The 15,856-nt window shown below is 37.4% G+C and overlaps 1 protein-coding gene across 3 annotated transcripts in view; it reads right to left on the bottom strand.

Annotated features, from left to right (window-relative positions):
• Positions 1 to 15,856, bottom strand: part of B3galt1 (beta-1,3-galactosyltransferase 1) — a 584,427-nt gene that overhangs the window by 386,047 nt on the left and 182,524 nt on the right. For all 3 annotated transcript variants that reach the window (XR_007977869.1, XM_052182620.1, XM_052182621.1), the window contains one exon: positions 10,346 to 10,449. The gene's annotated coding sequence lies outside the window, so the exon portion shown is untranslated. The remainder of the gene's footprint in view (positions 1 to 10,345; positions 10,450 to 15,856) is intronic.

Raw genomic sequence — 15,856 nt, 5'->3', positions numbered from 1 at the left:
GAGCCTTTATGTCCCCAGGACTCCTGTGCCATGTCTACTGGTTCTTGTTTTTGTTTTTAAGTCTTCCTATCTTTCTCCTCCTATCTAGGAGCATTCGTCACTGAGGCGCTTCCTTTTCTCAGATAAGCCCTCTTACCCAGCTTCAAGGGAACACTTGAACATTGTTTGTCCTTAGGTCCCCAGTGCCTGGCTTGCTCTCACAGACTTTAAGGCTAGGCAAGGCCCAAGGGTAACCTACAGCTTAGCTCTCTCTTTTTATTTCTTTTGTCTCCTACAGAAAGAATTACTCTGACTTGAAGCGAGACTTCAAAAAGGGAACATTTCTGCAGTTGACAAAGTCTGCACTTTTGTATTTGGGAACTAGTAAAATTGCCTTGAGTTAGAATTTTAATTTGATGGGGACCATTTTTGGAACATCCTCCGCTGACTCTCACATGAGAATCCTTTATTCCTTTGCTTACTTAGTTACTTTATTTACTCATTCATTCATTCATTCATTCATTTTCAATATGCATCTTACAGGGTAGCACACAGTGGCCTGGAACTTATTACATAGCTACTATTTAGTCTCTGCTGGTTTTGAACTTACCTGCTACCTCGGCCTTCCAAATGGTAGATGCTGCCAGGTCCCCACAGTTGCTTAAGGAGTGCTGTGACATAGTTCCTGCCCTGGGATCATTACCAGGCTGTTTGTCCCCGTGTGTGCTGATGACTGCTGTTGCCTGAAACGACCTGTTTGTCTCATCTATGTGTTTTATTTTCTGTCTCTTTCTGGGAAATATACTGCAGCCATTCCCTACAGCGAATCACATTGAAATAAAGAAAACAAGCGTGGTTCTCAGGGATGAAGAAGGGAGGTAGCTATGGAGCTGTGGAGGACGAGGAACAGACCCCCTGCTTGGCCTTTAGAGTCATGGGAAAGGATCTAGACAAAATAATCCCAGAGGCCAGAAAAGCCTACATGGCCCTTTGCTCATTATAAGACTTGGTCAAACTTGGAATTATATGAGGAGATACATGTGCCCTCCAGGTCAGTGACAGCTGCATTAATTAGGCAGGGTGAACTTGGGACATCAAGGATAGAGAGTTAAAGTGGTCTCAAGAAGAAAAGGCATAGATAGGAAAAGAAGGAGAAAAACAGCCGCATGATTGATGGGTTTATTTCATAGGAGGAAGGCTTGTACATGATCTAGAAACAAGTAGTATCAAAAGGAGAGTACATAGGCCATGGAACTGCTGGGAAAAGGAAACAAAGATTAGAGGATAAACAGATGATGTACAAGCATATAAAATGTGAGTACTTAGTTTTCCGAGCTACTTGAAGGATTGAAGATAATAATGCCTAGAGAGGTATTTGAGAGAGCTAACTGCTTTACTTGAATACATTTTAAACTTTGTAAAAAATTTAACTTTAATAGTCTGCCACCTTTCTTTTCTTACATGAAAGAAGTTTCTAAAGACTTCTGTCTGATGTACTAGGAAACTGCAAGAGCTATGTCCAGCAACCTGTGAAGAACAGGCAGTGTAAAAACTATGAAAATGTGCTTTTGCTTTGTGTTAGTTTCCAATTTACTGAAGCTGGGGTTGAGACTAATGATAAGGGATTTGTAAAATTTATGTAAATTAAAGGATTTCTAAAAAAATATCATTAACAATGGTTGAAGCCTTAATGATGTAATTTAGTAAATAAAATAAAAGACGAGGTTCAGGCTTTCTGATCAGAATAAAGAATGAGAAGAAGGAAGAATGGTGAGGATCCTCTGGCAAAGAGAGAGCACTTGAACTGACAGTGTGCATCCACTACTGACCCCAATCCTTATGGAAGCAGGGCAGCTCTTAGGACCCTCCTCCCATTGAGGCTAGACTTGGGCAGGAGGCCAAGTGTTTTGTTTTGCTATGTTTTTCTATTACCTTCGCACAGAGTGCATTCCTATGAGCAATAGCTCAAATGCCACCTTGTATAAATATCTGCTCAGGCTTCCCGGTGAAAATTCAGATATTGCCATATTTAACATGTTAGCCTATTGCTCATTTCACCTGTATTTCCCTAACTCTGTTCAAATTTGTAATTTTTGCATTTAATACGAAGATTTCAACACTACACATACATTTCAAATGCTTCCTAGTCATTATTTAATTTGCTTGTTGACTGAAGTGGATGGCTTATCAATAGTCTATATCTATTTCTGCAGGTTCTAGAACTAGGAAGTCTGAAATTAGAAGGACTGTGTTTCAGGTGCTGCTAGGAACTCTCTTCTGGGTGATAAACTACTCTTCTGTGCCAAAAAGAATAATTTAACTCTCACATTTACTTAGTCCTGTTACTACCTGAAGTTTCTAACTCCTAACGAAGTAGACCAAAGTTGGGATATCATTGTGTGAACTTTAAGAAGACCCAATATTTTTGTCAACAAAAGCCTGTTAGAATAGGTGCCATGTTGTATCACTAACATCTAAAGGCCTAGGGCAGAACTGAGCACCTAGTGGGTGATCAGTAAATATAACCTAGTCAAGCCTAGTCTCTCTATATACATACCACTTCCTCACTCTTTTCACCAGGATAGTACAGTTCAAGTTTGTTCTTATTTAATTAGCTAATTAGCATGCTAATTGTATTTCCTGTTCATTCTCTTTAATCCTTTTCCTTTACTGTTGGGTGATTTTCATCCTTAAAGCTGGAAATTATCTTCTCAGAAACTTCCAATGTGAGACAGTATGCCAGGCTCTTTTCAATATGGTACCAATCAAATCCAGAGTCAGTTCTTCACATCCCAGTGGACTCTGACAAACTGCTATACATTTCTAACATTTAGGAAATGTTTAGTGACACCAGTTAGAGGTTCTATGTGTGGTAAAAATGATGTATTGTCGAGGTTCCAGTCCTGAGACCTCTGGCAGGAGCCTTCTGATCTCCGCTTCGGGATCCAGAACAGCCTGGGCTGCAACACCACATCTCCAGTTCCTGCAAGAGGCCAGAGGGGCACCCGGAAGCCCAGCTGGGAGGAGTCAGTGTGCTCTGGTGAGTCCAGCAGGTCCCTGCGGGAGCTTTCAGGTATCTGCTTCCAGATCTGAAAAGCCTGAGCCACAGCACCCTGTCTCCAGGCAATGCAGGAGGTCAGCTGTGCACCAGAGGGCACCTGGGAAGAGGCAGTTTACACTGATGAGTCCAGCATTGACAAGACCAACTAACACCAGTGAGAACTAGATGACAAAAGGCAAACGCAGGAACGTCACTAACAGAAATCAAGGCAATATGGCAGCATCTGAATCCAATTCTCCTTTAACAGCATGTCCTGGATATCCCATCACGCCAGAAAAACAAGATTTGGATTTAAAATCACTGGTCATGATGCTGGTAGAGAAACACATGAAGGACATACATAAAGAAATTCAGGAGAAAATGGATAAAAAGTTAGAAGCCCTTACAAGAGAAACACAAAAATCATTGAAAGAAATTCAGGAGAATACAAAAGCCAATAAGGAGAAAACGCAAAAATCACTTAAAGAAATACAGGAGAACTTTGGTCAACAGGCTGAGGTGATGAAAGAGGAAACACAAAAATCTCTTAAAGAATTACAGGAAAGCACAAACAAGCAAGTGAAGGAGCTAGGGAAAACCATCCAGGATCTAAAATCAGAAGTAGAAACAACTAAGAAAACTCAAAGGGAGACAACTTTGGAGATAGAAAACCTTGGGAAGAAATCAGGGGACATAGATGCAAATATCAACAACAGAATACAAGAGATAGAAGAAAGAATCTCAGATGCTGAAGATACCATAGAAACCATGGACTCAACAGTTAAAGAAAATGCAAAATGCAAAAAGCTTGTAACACAATGAGAAGACCAAACCTAAGGATTATAGGCATAGATGAGAGTGAAGATTTACAACTTAAAAGGCCAGCAAATATCTTCAGTAAAATTATGGAAGAAAACTTCCCTAACCTAAAGAGAGAGATGCCCATGAATATACAAGAAGCCTACAGAACTCCAAACAGACTGGACCAGAACAGAAATACTTCCAGTCACATGATAATCAAAACACCAAATGTATTAAACAAACAAAGAATATTAAAGGCATCAAGAGAAAAAGGCCAAGTAACATATAAAGGAAGGTCTAACAGAATCACACCAGACTTCTCACCTGAGACTATGAAAGTTAGAAGATCCTGGGTAGATCTCATGCAGATTCTAAGAGAACACAAATGCTAGCCAAAACTATTATACCCAGCAAAACTCTCAATCACCATAGATGGAGAAACTAAGATACTCCATGACAAAACCAAGTTTACCCAATATCTATCCACAAACCCAGCCCTACAAAGGATAATAGGAGGAAAACACCAATACAAGGAGGGAAACTTCACCCTGGAAAGAGCAAGATAGTAACCTTCTTTCATCAAACCCAAAAGAAGTTAACAAATCAAATTTAAAAATAATATCAAAAATGACAGGAAGTAATAATCACTATTCCTTAATATCTCTTAACATCAATGGATTCAATGCCCCAATAAAAAGACATAGACTAACTGACTGGATACGTAAACAGGACCCTACATATTGCTGCATACAGGAAACACACCTCAGGGTCAAAAACAAACACTACCTTAGAGTAAAAGGCTGGAAGACAATTTTACAAACAAATGGTCTCAGGAAACAAGCTGGAGTAGCCATTCTAATATCAGATAAAATTGACTTTCAACCCAAAGTCATCAAAAGAGACTCTGAGGGACACTTCTTGCTGGCCAAAGGAAAAATACAACAAGAAGAACTCTCAATCCTAAACATCTATGTTCCAAATGCAAGGGCACCCTCATTCATAAAAGAAACTTTATTAAAGCTCAAAGCACATATTGCACCTAACACAATAATTGTGGGTGACTTCAACACTGCACTTTCCTCAATGGACCGATCAGGAAAACAGAAACTGAACAGGGACACAGTGAAACTAATTGAAGCTTTGGACAAATTAGATTTAACAGATATATATATATAACATTCTATCCTAAAGCAAAAGAATATACCCTTTTCTTAGCACCTCATGGTATCTTCTCCAAAATCGATCATATAATTGGTCACAAGACAGACCTCAACAAATATAAGAAGATCGAACTTATCCCATGCCTCCTATCAGATCAATATGGAGTAAAAGTGGTCTTCAATAGCAACAAAAAAAAAAACAGAAAACCCACATACACGTGGAAATTGAACAATATTCTACTCAATGATACCTTGGTCAAGGAAGAAATAAAGAAAGAAATTAAAGACTTTTTAGAACTTAATGAAAATGAAGACACAACATACCCAAATCTATGGGACACAATGAAAGCATTGCTAAGAGGAAAACTCAAAACCCTGAGTGCCTCCAAAAAGAAAATGGAGAGAGCATACACTAACAGCTTAATGACACACCTGAAAGCCCTGGAACAAAAAGAAGCTATTTCACCCAGGAGGAGTAGAAGGCAGGAAATCATCAAACTCAGGGCTGAAATCAATCAAATAGAAACAAAGAGAACCATAAAAAGAATCAACAAAACCAGGAGCTGGTTCTGTGAGAAAATCAACAAGATAGAGAAACCGTTAGCCAGACTAACCAAAGGTCACAGAGACAGTATCCAGATTAACAAACTTAGAAATGAAAAGGGAGATATAACAACAGAAACTGAGGAAATTCAAAAAATCATTAGATCCTACTACAAAAGCCTATACTCAACACAACTGGAGAATCTGGAGGAAATGGACAGTTTCCTAGACAGATATCGACACCAAAACCAAATCAGGATCAAATAGATCATCTAAACAGTCCCATAACACCCGAAGAAATAAAAAGGGTCATAGAAAGTCTCCCAACCCAAAAAAGCATGGGACCAGATGGCTTCGGTGCAGAATTCTATCAGACCTTCATAGAAGACCGAACACCAATACTCTTCAAACTATTCCACAAAATAGAAACAGAAGGAACTCTACCCAACTCGTTCTATGAAGCCACAATTATGCTGATACCAAAACCACACAAAGATCGAACAAAGAAAGAGAACATCAGGCCAATTTCTCTTATGAATATTGGTGCAAAAATACTTAATAAAATTCTTGCCAACCGAATCCAAGAACACATCAAAACGATCATCCACCATGATCAAGTAGGCTTCATTCCAGGGATGCAGGGATGGTTCAATATAAGGAAATCCATCAATGCTATCCACTACATAAACAAACTCAAAGAAAAACACCATATGATCATCTCATTAGATGCAGAAAAAGCATTTGACAAAATTCAGCATCCTTTCATGCTAAAAGTCTTGGAAAGAACATGAATCCAAGGCCTATACCTAAACATTGTTAAAGCAATATACAGCAAAACGGTAGCCAACATCAAACTAAACGGAGAGAAACTTGAAGCAATCCCACTAAAATCAGGGACTAGACAAGGCTGTCCTCTCTCTCCATATCTTTTCAATATAGTACTTAAAGTCCTAGCTAGAACAATTAGACAACATAAGGAGGTCAAGTGGATACAAATTGGAAAGGAAGAAGTCAAATTATCACTATTTGCAGATGACATGATAGTCTACCTAAGTGACCCAAAAAACTCCACTAGAGAACTCCTACAGCTGATAAACAACTTCAGCAAAGTGGCTGGTTATAAAATCAACTCAAGCAAATCAGTTGCCTTCCTATACTGAAAGGATAAGCAGGCTGAGAAAGAAGTTAGGGAAATGACACCCTTCACAATAGCCACAAACAATATAAGGTATCTTGGTGTGACTATAGCCAAACAAAAGAAAGATCTATACAACAAGAACTTCAGGACTCTGAAGAAGGAAATCGAAGAAGACCTCAGAAAATGGAAAAATCTGCCATGCTCGTGGATCGGCAGGATTAATATAGTTAAAATGGCCATCTTGCCAAAAGCAATCTACAGATTCAATGCAATCCCCATCAAAATCCCAACGCAGTTCTTCACAGAGTTAGAAAAAGCAATTCTCAAATTCATTTGGAATAACAAAAAAACCCAGGATAGCTAAAACTATTCTCAACAACAAAAGAAATTCTGGGGGAATCAGTATCCCTGACTTCAAGCAATACTACAGAGCAATAGTGTTAAAAACTGCATGGTATTGGCACAGTGACAGACAAGTGGACCAATGGAATAGAATTGAAGATCCAGAAATGAATCCACACACCTATGGTCACTTGATCTTTGACAAAGGAGCCAAAAACATCCAGTGGAAAAAAGTTAGCCTTTTCAACAAATGGTGCTGGTTCAATTTGAGGTCAGCACGCAGAAGAATGCAAATTGATCCATTCTTGTCTCCATGTACTAAACTTCACTCCAAGTGGATCAAGGACCTCCATGTAAAACCAGACACACTGAAACTAATAGAAAAGAAATTGGGGAAGACCCTTGAGGACATGGGCACAGGGGAAAAGTTCTTGAACAGATCACCAATAGCTTATGCTCTAAGATCAAGAATTGACAAATGGGACCTCATAAAATTACAAAGTTTCTGTAAGGCAAAGGACACTATTAAAAGGACCAAACGGCAACCATCAAATTGGGAAAGGATATTCACCAACCCTACATCTGATAGAGGGCTAATATCCAATATATACAAAGAACTCAAGAAGTTAGACCCCAGGGAACCAAATAACCCTACTAAAAATGGGGTACAGATCTCAACAAAGAATTTTCACCTGAAGAAATTCGGATGGCCGAGAGGCACCTTAAGAAGTGCTCAACATCATTAGTCATTAGGGAAATCCAAATCAAAACAACCCTGAGATTTCACCTTACACCAGTCAGAATGGCTAAGGTCAAAAACTCAGGAGACAGCAGGTGTTGGCAAGGATGTGGAGAAAGAGGAACACTCCTCCACTGCTGGTGGGGCTGTAAGATGGTACAACAACTGTGGAAATCAGTCTGGAGGTTCCTCAGAAAACTGGACATGACACTTCCAGAGGACCATGCTATACCTCTCCTGGGCATATACCCAAAGGATTCCCCGGCATGCAATAAAGACACATGCTCCATTATGTTCATAGCAGCCTTATTTATGATAGCCAGAAGCTGGAAAGAACCCAGATGTCCCTCAAAGGAGGAATGGATACAGAAAATGTGGTATATTTACACAATGGAATACTACTCAGCAATTAGAAACAATGAATTCACAAAATTTTTAGGCAAATGGTTTGATCTGGAAAGTACCATCCTAAGTGAGGTAACCCAATCACAAAAGAATACACATGGAATGCAATCTCTGATAAGTGGATATTAATTAGCCCAGAAGCCCTGAATACCCAAGGCACAAATTGCATAACAAATGACTCCCATGAAGAAGTATGGAGAGGGTCCTGATCCTGGAAAGGATTGAACTAGCATTGGAGGGGAATATAAGGACAGAGAAAAAGGAGGGAGGTGATTGGAGAAGAGATGGAGAGAAGAAGGTTTATGGGACATATGGGGAGGGGGTATCCGGGAAAGGTGAAATCATTTGGAATGTAAACAAAGAATATAGAAAATAAAAATATTAAAAAAAAAAGATGTACTGTCACTAGATATGATGGATGAGAAGAATGAAAGCCCAAAGGGACAAACAATGAAACCGGGTGTACAGAAGAGCAACTTATGGTTGAAATACTCAGGAACTATGTATGTTACTAAGATGTCTCTCACCTCCACCCTCCTGTTCTGGGAAAGGAACTTATCTATATTTACAAGTGTAAGTGCAATCCCTCCACCGGGATTGACTGTATACAGGTTTACAAAAATATTATCTTGTAATCAAAACAGTATTTTGTCACTGAACCCCCGACTACCATGTTCTGCTTTTCCGTCATTTACCTCCCAACCTCTTTGCTATGGGAAACAGTGATGTTAAGATCTCATTTTTCTTCCCATCCTTGAATTCTTAGAAGTATCTCTGATTAGAGGTTATAGACAATTTACATTCCTCGTTAAAAAAACAAGGGGTGGGGGTGTTTCAACATCTCTGTTTGAAATTTTCTCAATATTTTCATGTAAAGGTATTCAAATTAAAATTATAATTACTGAATATGCAGAAATGGATGTGACTGAATTTCACACCATCATAAAGGTATAAATTCCATAGCTGAATCATTGAAAGTTTGGGGTTATTTGTAGTAAACACAGGTAAGCCTAATTGGATGTCTCCCATATTAGGATTAACTATGCCCAGTCTTATTTTCCAGGTTGTATGACTGGGTATATTCTAAGTGGCGTAACATTCCATGTAATGTTCTTCATGGCAGAAACCTAGCTTGAGCAGGACCACGCATGATTTATTTTAATGAAGATTCACAGAACAAGCATATTTTGGTTATGAACTGGACATATTTTAATTATAATAATTTATTATTAAGAGAGTCTTTGCCAATATGGCAACGAACAATAGGTCAAACTGTTATAATAAACACATGCACCTCACAAAATGGAATTACAACAACTGGCAAGGCCAAGAAAAAAATGTTCAAATTCTTAATCAATGTTATTCCCTAATACTCAAGAAGATGCTATCAGCTAGCATTCAGAGTTTCCTAGGTGATCAAGGTCTCCTTTTAATAAAATTAAAGTGTAACCATATCTATTCAAACATGGACAATGGAGAAGCATGCTGTCTCCATACTTTGGTGACACACAAGGAAATGTCAACAGGGAAGGTCTACAAGGACCAAATCTAGCAGGAACTTGCTCACAAGGCTGGTAGCAGTCTAAAATGTGAATGCTGCACTGAAATGTAGTTTGGCAATTTCTTTTAAAAATTACATTTTATTTATAGATGGTTTAGTCATCATATTCCTTGGGTACCCATATGAGTGAGTTGAAAACTGATTCCTCTAAGTCAGGAGTCCTATCCTGATAGGATATAAAGATCAGGGAAATGTGTGAAGTATTCAAAATGCATAATGTCTACTGCTCCTCAATGGATCTCACCACTTCTCTGTCGTATGCTAGGGCACTGCAGTTGAACAGTGTCAGCTCTGGGGCTTCAGTGGTGCCAGTTGACTTCTCTTGTGAGCAGCCTCCTAGGTAACACATGAAAGAAAACCCATGGTGCCTCTTATTGCTGACTTAAATCTGAAGTGGCTAGCTTCCTGCTTTGCAAGGATGCTTGCTTTACCATGTCACCCTAATTCAAATGTGAAGATAGCATCTGGTGAGTACTGACTTCAGAGCCTACTTCACAGAAAAGATGATAATCATGAAAGCAAACATGTGATAACCAAATCCTGAGCATCTTAATGTTTCCCTGGATGCTATCCATCGGTACACAAGCTTCACTAACTTTTGAAGAACACAAAACGAAAGACAGGAGTTAGCTATTACCTAGGATGAAAATTCTTGCATTCTTCTGACAGTAGAGTCTCTTTTCTCATATAAACCTTTCTCCACTCCTGGACTCAGCAATCCTTGATGTGGCTTTACCAGATCTAAAGGGAAGAAAAAGCATAGAAGAAACATGAACACTGTGCTGTAAATTATTCAGGTTCTCTTTTTGACACTGAATAAATTATCCACATATCTTGCATCAAGCTGTTGTACAAAAATTTGCATCTGGAGAACACTTAAAAAGCCTCTTTCCTCTGGGCTGTGATGCTTTATGGCTTTAATTCCAGTAGAGGCAATATGATCTCTGAATTTGAGGACAACCTGGTTTACAGGTGATTGTCAGGACAGCCAGGGTACAGAGAGAGACCATGTCTTCAAAACAAGACAGGAAGAACAACAAAAGCCCTTTTCTTTCTTTATGTCTTGTATGAGCCAAGGATCTTAACCACTTCTAAGGAATATTACACTCACTACATATGCATTTAAATTCAACTTACCATTTTACTCATCTATAAGGTAGACTACCACACCATGGTACTTAAAATCTATTTCTTCTTTTGGATCTAACATCTCTAGTGGAATCCCAAGCACTCCATAAATCCTGTAGCAAGGCTGACCTGAGAGGTTGGAACACTTCCTCCAGTAGTGTGTTCTGTAAGACACTCTTCCATATCAGCACACACTCCATGTTTTCATGTTTGGAACAACAACAACAACAACAACAACAACAACAAAGCTGGCTGTGTTTGCCTATCACTCACATACTGCTCCAATTCAATTCGATGAATCCATCTTCCACAACCTATTCTTGGAAAGCCTCTTAAACTGCTTTGCGAAGTTCCTTAGGAATTCTAGCCAAACCCACCCTTTACAGACTTAAATATTTATGTCATAAAAAATATGTTTTAAGAGAGACTTGCAATGGAGCATCTAATTTTGTAGCTCCAAAATCTTACAACCTGTTAGACTTACATAACCATTCATAGCATTTGGTGGATTCAAAGGTACATAAAACGTGTAGCTATGCAGAAACTCGGAGATACTAATCTGCTTGGTGTATTGATCTCTTTGTAAGTGCTTGTAGTACAGAGATATGAGTTATGTGGCTTTTCCAAATGCTTCTTCTATGGATAGATAGATAGATAGATAGATAGATAGATAGATAGATAGATAGATAGATGCATGGGTGCGTGGGTTAGGTAGATGGATAAATAGATGATACACACATACATACATACAAACATACATACATACATACATACATACATACATACATACATACATTTGGGATTCTTAGTAGCAAATGAGCAGAGACTCAGAAAAGAGATAACCAAAAATCCTCAAAAGTATATAGAATATCAGTAGCTGTAATGGTTCAGGTTTTCATTACTGACTCAATTATTTTTAAGGCGGGTAATATCTTGTTCCACAACAATAAAATTAATTATCTATAATATACATAAATCCAAGAGCCTTTAATTGAATGAAATAAGCCAGGCCCATATTTTTGAAAACCATATCTCTTTGGTTACATTCTATAAACAACTAGGAAATGTAAAATCAGTTCTAATAATATGCAGATGTATGTCTATACAAGATTAACTGAGGTGCATCATAAGAAAAATTTTAGTAACAATAGACAAATGCTGTATCTTGATTAGGATACTGATTATAAAGACACATTCAGTAAGCAAAACTCATTGAATCATAATTCAATATAAAACCTGTATATCTTATTGTAATTAATGTATACCTTGATTAAAAACCAGATGTCTCATTTGTATTTTTTTAATTTATTGATATATTTATTTATATTTCAAATGATTTACCCTTTTCGGGACCCCCACTCCCCGAAAGTCCCATCAGTCCCCTTCCCTCCCCCTGTTTTCCAACCCAACCTTATTTTAATTGTTAGAAAGGCTGTGAGTCTGGGCTCTTTAAGAAGGAATATTTACTCTTTTCCTGGACAGTGAAACAAATTCTTCATCCCTTCCACTGAAGAGACGTTTAAAAAAAATCCACTCTGTGACACAGATAGTGTGTTCTAAGAACAGTAAGGATTAGGAGAGAAATAGCCTTCTCTACAAAGTTTGACTTCTTATGGAAAATAGACAATTGAAATGGGCAAAAAAACAAGAAAGAAAGAATTATGGTAGTTACTGAGTTTAGATCTATGTTTAAAGGCAGACTACAATTAAACTGGAGCAATCTACTTTCTGCCCAGCCAGGAGATAACCTGAGAAGACACTGCTGTCAGTAGGCAAGTAGGTACACTCAGACCAATGTAGAATCACCATGTTCCTACTGAACCAGGCCAGGTCATTCCCACATTTACAGAATCAAAACAGCAATTATTTTTAAATCCAAAAATAATTTTGGCTCAGCCATTGAAGGGCATTTTTTTCTGTTTTGGTGTTAGTTTCTTAAGCAGAATTTAGGTCTTTTATAACCTCAGTCAGTTTATATACAGCTTTCCAGGAGGCCAAATTGGTGTTAAGTGACTTTCTTTCCTGTGAGCAAAGGCTGGGAAGACAGGTGCTAGCAATGTTGCTGCCAGTGAGGGAGACAGACACCGGCACTCTTAACCAAAGGTACCATGCACACATTTTACAAGGCCAAGCTGGGACTGGCAGCATCTGATATACAAACTAGGTTGAAAAACCAACTGATAGTCTAATAATATAGTATTCATCAGTCTAATAATTAAATAATAAGAATGACAAATGAGCTAATCTTCCATCAAACTCTTCATGTCAATACAGTCCACTCCTCCACAACACTTTTAAATAAAACCCCTTTGTGAACAAAACCCTTTTGAAAGCAAATGCAAAATTCCCATAGCCAGCTAGGATTACAAATCCTCTCAGGCCCTTTTGGGTGTTGAACCAATTTACTTGAAATTCTTGCTAAAAGCAAGGGGTTGTTATAAGATTAAAGAGATGAAAGAATAGAATTATGTTAAAATTAAGTATGAACCATGCAATTAAATTACTAAATTCCCAATTCTGGGGGTAGTATTCATACAATTTAATATCAAGAGGAAAAGAACCAACATAAGGTTTGAAAGAATAAGTGAAGAAAGAATAAACTAATAAAATAAAAAAATAAATAAAATAAATAAAATAAAAAAAGAAAGGAAATTAAAGGGCGAGCTATTCCCTGATTCCCCCACTGGGATACAGTAAACGCCCAGCCTTTCATTTATGCATGCTCTTACATAAATTAAATAAAAGCTTATTTTCAGTTTATTTTATTCAATCTGCTATTTTTCTTTGTCCATTATTATACAGAAAATTGATATTTAAAACACGTTTAACCACAATCATAATAATAAAACAATAATTGAGAAACCAAAAAGAAGTCTGGTTTAAAAATTAGCTTTTGGTAAGAAGTCAACCTCTGAATAATAAGCTTTCTATATTGAGTAAACTAACACCCTTATCATTGCCTTCTCTCTGGGCTCTGTTTGTGCAAACATTGGTCAGAAAATAGAGTGTGTGTCTAACATTTTTTGGCAGGGTAGCTACTTGAAACTGCAAGAGAGATGACTCAGATGTTAAGAGCATTATTGCTTTTGCAGTGGACCATAGTTCCATTCCCAGTACCACACTGAGGCTTACCAAGCCTGTAACTATCTATTGCCCTGGTTTTGTAGACAACACCCCAGTGTTAGCATAATATGAGCTTTTGTTTACAAACATGTGTGCATACAAACACATGGATGAAGATAAATAAATTAAAAAACTTAAAATGGCCACTTGAATCCAAGCTGTGAAGAGATTCTAGACAACTTAGAATATAACAGTCAATGCATAGCCAGAGAAACTGGTTTAAAATTGTCAAAAGGTAATTTATTTTCTCTTGCTTGTGACAAACTGAAAAAAACTCACATAAGTTTGGCATATTTAATATTTAAGAAAAGTATGCAATTTGAAAAATACTTGTAAGATAATTATACTATAGAATCAGATGTTGTAGTGCAAGGATGTAGTTAAGGAAGGAACAGAGGAATTTGAGACAGATGAATCAAGACTTCAAGGTACGCCTCAGCTAATATCCAAGGCCTGAGTGGGATGCAGGAGATGCTATTTCACATCAAAACAAATTTTGTATACAATGAAACAATTTATGATTAGAAGAAACATATTTAATGATTTAACACTTAACAGAATGACTTCTTAGTATTTTCACATATACTTGTTTTTCTTCCAATTTCTATTTCTCATACTCCTTAGTTGCTAACAATAAGCTATTTGTGTTTCCTGTTCATTCTTTAATATGGACATTTGGAAATACTTTAAAGAAATTACTGTGCTGGGATTATAAACTGTGAGCAACCTTGCAAACACAGATATTTAAGGATTCTCAGTTTCAAGCCACAAGATACAGAATTATGGTAGAGACATTTATAAGATTTCTTATGATTCTCACATGGTCACAGATTCCTTCACTGGTAAGTCCCAAAGACATCCCATCATGGCCTTTAGTCTTCAGAACTATTATCCAATAATACAAGCTTTTCCCATGTGACCTTTGAGCAAATTTTAAGCAGGTCAAATGAGATGAACTCATTAAATATTAAAATATGCATAAAAGAACTTGAACATTTTGGAAACAGAAACAAAAATCTTCAGAATTTGAGATGGAGGAGTGGCTTTAGTTTTTCAGAGCTTCAGGATTTAGAGATGATATTCTTACATATAAAAATTCATACATTTCAAAGCCTTGATTTACTTCTGATCTTGTACCATTATTTTATTGAAATTCCTGGGGGTGCCACAACCCTTCTAAAATAACTAATAGCTGAGCCAATGAAGACAGATATAAAAACAAATCCTAAGTCATTTCAATGCAATTTTTTCATGAGCTATAACTCCTACTTACACAGGCCTATAAAGTAGGTAGGTTGGGCCCTCAATTTTCTAGATGAAGTTAGAGTAACAATGATATGTTTCATAAATATTAGCTGAGCAGAAAACTTGAGATAATGTAATTTATTGTAGTTCTAACACTGTTTTGATTTTTAGTTACAGATTTCATTAAATGCATGCCTGGTTTTGTCCTGATTTGCATTTAATAATATTTCCCTTGATGTTGCCTATAAGGCTGTACGAAGCAGAAGCTAGTCAGCTATAAAATGTACACACAATATGGCATGCTATGATTGCTCTCTACTTCCTAAAAAAAGCAGATGGAGAGAGAGGGAATGAAAGAAAGACAAAAGATGAAAGGAAGAAAGGAAGGAAAGAAGGAAGGAAGGAAGAAAGGAAGGAGGGAAGGAAGGAAGGAAGGAAAGAAAGAAAGAAAGAAAGAAAGAAAGAAAGAAAGAAAGAAAGAAAGAAAGAAAGAAAGAAAGAAAGAAAGAAAGAAAGAAAGAAAGAAAGAAAGAAAGAAAGAAAGAAAAGGAGGGAGAAAGGAAGAGATGGATGGTGGGAGAGAGGGAAAGAAATAATTGAAGGAAGGAAAGAAGCTCATATATCTATTGAAGCTTTGACTCCTTACTTAGGT

The sequence above is a fragment of the Apodemus sylvaticus genome, chromosome 5 (assembly GCF_947179515.1).
Source record: "Apodemus sylvaticus chromosome 5, mApoSyl1.1, whole genome shotgun sequence".
NCBI lineage: Eukaryota > Metazoa > Chordata > Mammalia > Rodentia > Muridae > Apodemus > Apodemus sylvaticus.
The sequence above is the reverse complement of the archived record's forward strand: the minus strand, read 5'-3'. Positions and strand labels throughout refer to the sequence as shown.